This window comes from Pongo pygmaeus, chromosome 17 (assembly GCF_028885625.2).
Source record: "Pongo pygmaeus isolate AG05252 chromosome 17, NHGRI_mPonPyg2-v2.0_pri, whole genome shotgun sequence".
Classification (NCBI taxonomy): domain Eukaryota; kingdom Metazoa; phylum Chordata; class Mammalia; order Primates; family Hominidae; genus Pongo; species Pongo pygmaeus.
In genome coordinates, this window is record NC_072390.2 from 75,742,241 (window position 1) to 75,748,009 (window position 5,769).

Here is a 5,769-nt window from a genome sequence, read left to right on the forward strand (position 1 = left end):
AGACATATTTATCTATTCCTAAAAATGTATTATTCAATCTTGAAGTGTTTTGAACTTCATATAAATGTTAGACTTGCTGTGAATCATTCTGCACACTTTTCAAAGATTTTGTGAGATTTATTTGTCTCAATACATGCAGCTGTATTTGATTTGTTGTTACTGTTGCATAGTATTCTAAAACTTGAATCAGGCCAGGCGTGGTGGCTCACATCTGTAATCCCAGCACTTTGGGAGACCGAGGCAGTGGTTCACCTGAGGTCAGGAGCTCGAGACAAGCCTGGCCAAAATGGGAAAACCCCCTTTCTACTAAAAATACAAAAATTAGCTGGGCTTGGTGGTGCACACTTGTAGTCTGAGCTATTCAGGAGGCTGAGGCAGGAGAATTGCTCAAACCTGGGAGGTGGAAGTTGCAGTGAGCCGAGATCCCACCACTGCATTCCAGCCTGAGTGACAGAGTGAGACTCCATCTCAAAAATAAATAAATAAATATTAAAAAAAGAAAAAAAAACTTGAATCCATAATAATGTCTTCATCTCCCCTTCTTCAGTGGGCATGTTAGTTGTTTCTTGTTTTCTTGCTACCACAAAGCAAGCTATACACATTTCATTCTATTTCTCCTGTAGAACATGTGCAAGAATTGCATTTAGGTATAAAATTTTTGGTCATTATACACTTTACTGCCTCACATTAATTAGTTTCCAAAATGGGGGTGAAGGCTATGAACAGACAATTCTCAAAAGAAGACATTCATGCAGCCAACAAACCTATGAAAGAAAAGCTCATTCTCACTGTTCATTAGAGAAATACAAATCAAAACCACAATGAGACACCATCTCACGCCAGTTAGAATGGTGATCATTAAAAAGTAAGGAAACAACAGATGCTGGAGAGAATGTGGAGAAATAGGAACGCTTTTAAACTGCTGGTGGGAGTGTAAACTAGTTCAACCATTGTGGAAGACAGTGTGGCAATTCCTCAAGGATCTAGAACCAGAATTACCATTTGACCCAGCAATATACTGGCTATATGCCCAAAGGGTTATAAAATCATGCTGCTATAAAGACACATGCACACGTGTGCTTACTGCAGCACCATTCACAATAGCAAAGACTTGGAACCAACCCAAATGCTCATCAATGATAGACTGGATAAAAAAAATGTGGCACACATACACCATGGAATACTATGCAGCCATAAAAAGGATGAGTTCATGTCCTTTGCAGAAAAATAGATGAAGCTGGAAACCATCATTCTCAGCACACTAACACAGGAACAGAAAACCAAACACCACATGCTCTCACTCATATGTGGGAGCTGAAAAATGAGAACACGTGGACACAGGGAGGGGAACATCACACACCAGGGCCTGTCAGGGGGTGGGGGCCTAGGCGAGGGATAGCATTAGCAGAAATACCCAATGTAGATGACGGGTTGATGGGTGCAGCAAACCACCATGGCACGTGTATACCTATGTAACAAACCTGCACGTTCTGCACATGTATCCTAGAACTTAAAGCATAATTTTTAAAAATGACATTCTCATGGTTTATTAATCCAATAACTATATTTCATAAATATATAAAGAAAATAAAGCAAGCTTGACATGAAAAAAAAGTTTCTAGAGCTACTAAAAAGGTTACATTTATGAAATAATTGATAAAATATTCCTCTGGGTTGTACAAGGATGGGGACAGGGACCAGGGACAAGACATGGTATTTGGTATTAATGAGACTTGGCTTCTTTCTCTCTTGTTTCATCAAAGGCTGGACTCTCCTCAGTTTTCATGTCACCATTTTCTGCAGGTCGATCTTCTTTAGTTTCTTGGTTAGCCATGTCACCCTGTTTTCCCTTTGCACCGTTTTTTTCCCTTTTGTTTGTACTTTGTTGTCTGAAGATTTATTCTCTCCTGTTTTCTTTTTTGGCTTCACTTCCACTTTTGCAGCAGCAGGTTTAACAGACAACCACGCTGATGTCCTCTTGGGCTCTTCCTTCACCACCTCTTCTGCTGAGCTGACCATCCTCTTGGGAACCTTAGTGTTAGGGAGTGCGCTTGCTGGGTGCCTGCAAGACAGGAGATGCTGAGAGCCTCTGTGAAGCTGGGCTGCTTGGCCACTGCTGCTCCTCCCACTGCCTGAGGTGCTGAGCAAATTTTCTGTAGAAACGTAGTCTCTGCCACTTTTCCCAGGCTGGTCTCAAACTCCTAGCCTTAAGCATTTCTCTGACTTTGGCCTCCCAAAGTGTTTGGATTACAGATGTAAGCCAGGCACTCTGCCACATTTGTTGATTGATTGATTTTTATCCTTAGAAGTTGTCACATTTTACTGATCTTTTGTAAGTGAACTGTGTAAACTCTGGGTGTGGATTTTGCTAGAGAATACTGAAACTTCTATTTTACCAGATAATCCAGTTAGGTTCAGATCATGACTTTTTTTTTTTCTTTTTCTGCAGTGGTTTAACGCTCAACTAGGTTCACCAACCTTTCTTCTACTGGTTTGGAGAGGCCTCCTTTATGTGTAGATCGGTCATGAGACTGAGCCTTCTGTAGGTTCATACACAGGATTAGAGCAAATGACTTGCTCTCATTTGGGCTTGCCCCACATTCCATCTAATCCAACTTAGTTAGGTACCTCTGTCCAAAATGACAATCTTTTCACAGATATTTAGCCAGATCTTTTCATCGTGATTGCCTGCTTCCCATGACAAGAGCTCACACTGCAGGCAAAACTGTATTATGACTCAACAACAGGAGCAACCTAAGTGCACAGTGAGAAATAAATGGACAAAGAAAATGTGATATATACAAATCAGAAAAAAATAAGGAAATTCTGTCATTTGTGGCAAAATGGATGAATCTAGAGGACATGTTAAGTGAAATAAGCCAGGCACAGAAAGACAAATATATAATCACACTTACATCTAGAATCTTAAAAAGCCAAACTTATAGAAGTAGAGTATAGAATGGTGCTGACACGGGTTACGGGTTGAGGGAAATGGAGAGATGTTGGTCAAATGGAACAAAGTTTCAGTTACGCAGGATTAATAAATTCTGGAGCTCTAATGTACAGCATGTTGACTACAGTTAATAGTACTGTATTGTACACTTTAGCTAAAAGAGTAGATCTTAAATTTTCTTACTACACACACACACAAAGTGTAACTATATGAGTTGTAAGTATGAAATTTTTATTTGTCAATTATACTTCAACAAAGCTAGAAAAAAATGCAAGAAATACTATAAGACATTCTAATGAAAAATTTAAAAGACCTAAGTAAATAATGAGCTATACAATGATCAAAAATTGTAAGACACAATATTGTTGAGAAGACAATTTGCCCAAATGATTTACAGATGCAATGCAATTCCAGTAAAATTTTCTGCATGCCTTTTTTTGTAAAAATTGGCAAGCTGATTCTCAACTTGTATTAAATAAAAATAAAGTATATTATTCAAAGCAACTTTGAGAAAGAATAAAAGAATTGGAATATATCAGCTATCTGATTTCAAGACTTGCTGTTAAGTTACCTAATCAAGACCATGTGGAATTAGGAGAAATACTCATATATAGATTAATAAAACAGAATAGAATGTTCAGAAATAGAAGGATATATTTATGAACACTGAATTTTTTACAAAATTGCCATGAAACTGACTGTGAAAAAAAACTCTTTTCCACAAATAATACTGTAACAAATACATTTCTATATGCATCAACTTTTATCTTATACAATATCTAAAATGTAACTGGAAATACATCATAAATTTAAATATAGAAGGTAATAGTATAAATATTCCTGAAGAAACCACAGGGGAAATTTCTGCAACATTGGATTAGTAATATTTTCTTAGATAGGTCACAAAAAGCATGAACTATGAAAAACTTAATAAAATTGGACTTTAAAAATTATATTATTTTTATCTTCAAAAGACAACATTAAAAAATCAAAATGGCCCATCTCAGGAGGGGAAAATATTCAGTATTTTTTTTCTTATGGTAAACCTGAATTTAAAATATACAAATAATTCTTACAACTCAATATTAAGAAAAATATTTAATAAATAATGGGGAAAAGATTCAAACAGATATTTCACAAGGTATAAAAATGGCTAACAATGTGGCACATATACACCATGGAATACTATGCAGCCATAAAAAATGATGACTTCATGTCCTTTGTAGGGACATGGATGAAATTGGAAATCATCATTCTCAGTAAACTATTGCAAGGACAAAAAACCAAACACTGCATGTTCTCACTCATAGGTGGGAATTGAACAATGAGAACACATGGACACAGGAAGGGGAACATCACACTCTGGGGACTGTTGTGGGGTGGGGGAAGGGGGGAACGATAGCATTAGGAGATATACCTAATGCAAAATGACGAGTTAATGGGTGCAGCACACCAGCATGACACATGTATACATATGTAACTAACCTGCACATTGTGCACATGTACCCTAAAACTTAAAGTATAATAATAATAAAATAAAAAAAAGAAAAAAAATAATGGCTAACAAGCACATGGAAAAAATGTTCAAAATTATTAGTTAAAAAGGAAATGCAAATAAAAGTCATAATGAAATACCACTTCTTGCTCCCTGGAAAGGCTAAAACTTACTTTGAAAGACTAAAACATTCAACTGATGTTCTGCATGTAGAGCCACTGGAATTCTTTTCTCTTCTTTTTTTATTTTTTTATTATGCTTTAAGGTCTAGGGTACACGTGCACAACGTGTAGGTTTGTTACTTATGTATACATGTGCTGTGTTAGTTTGCTGCACCCATTAACTCGTCATTTACATTAGGTATTTCTCCTATTGCTATCCCTCCCCCATCCCCCCACCCCATGACAGACCCCAGTGTGTGATGTTCCCCACCTTGTGTCCAAGTGTCTCATTGTTCAATTCCAACCTATGAGTGAGAACATGCAGTGTTTGGTTTTCTGTCCTTGTGATAGTTTGCTCAGAATGATGGTTTCCACCTTCATCCATGTCCCTACAAAGGATATGAACTCATCCTTTTTATGGCTGCATAGTATTCCATGGTGTATATGTGCCACATTATCTTAATCCAGTCTATCATTGATGGACATTTGGGTTGCTTCCAAGTCTTTGGTATTGTGAATGGTGCCAAAATAAACATACGTGTGCATGTGTCCTTATAGCAGCATGATTTATAATCCTTTGGGTATATATCCAGTAATGGGATGGCTGGGTCAAATGGTATTTCAAGTTCTAGATCCCTAAGGAATTGCCACACTGTATTCCACAATGGTTGAACTAGTTTACACTCCCACCAACAATGTAAAAGCATTCCTATTTCTCCACATCCTCTCCAGCACCTGTTGTTTCCTAAGTTTTTAATGATTGCCATTCTAACTGGTGTGAGATAGTATCTCATAGTGGCTTTGATTTGCATTTCTCTGATGACCAGTGATGATGAGCATTTTTTCATGTGTCTGTTGGCTGCATGAATGTCTTCTTCTGAAAAGTGTCTGTTCATATCCTTTGCCCACTTTTTCATGGGGTTTTGTGAATTATTTTCTTGTAAATTTGTTTAAGTTCTTTGTAGATTCTAGATATTAGCCCTTTGTCAGATGGGTAGATTGCAAAAATTTTCTCCCATTTTGTAGGTTGCCTGTTCACTCTGATGGTAGTTTCTTTTACTGTACAGAAGCTCTTTAGTTTAATTAGATCCCATTTGTCAATTTTGGCTTTTGTTGCCATTGCCTTTGGTGTTTTAGACATGAAGTCCTTGCCCATGCCT

The 5,769-nt window shown here is 37.2% G+C and overlaps 1 pseudogene; it reads right to left on the minus strand.

Annotated features, from left to right (window-relative positions):
- Positions 1–1,723: 1,723 nt before the first annotated feature.
- LOC129018792 (non-histone chromosomal protein HMG-14-like) lies at positions 1,724–2,606 on the minus strand (annotated as a pseudogene).
- Positions 2,607–5,769: the final 3,163 nt, after the last annotated feature.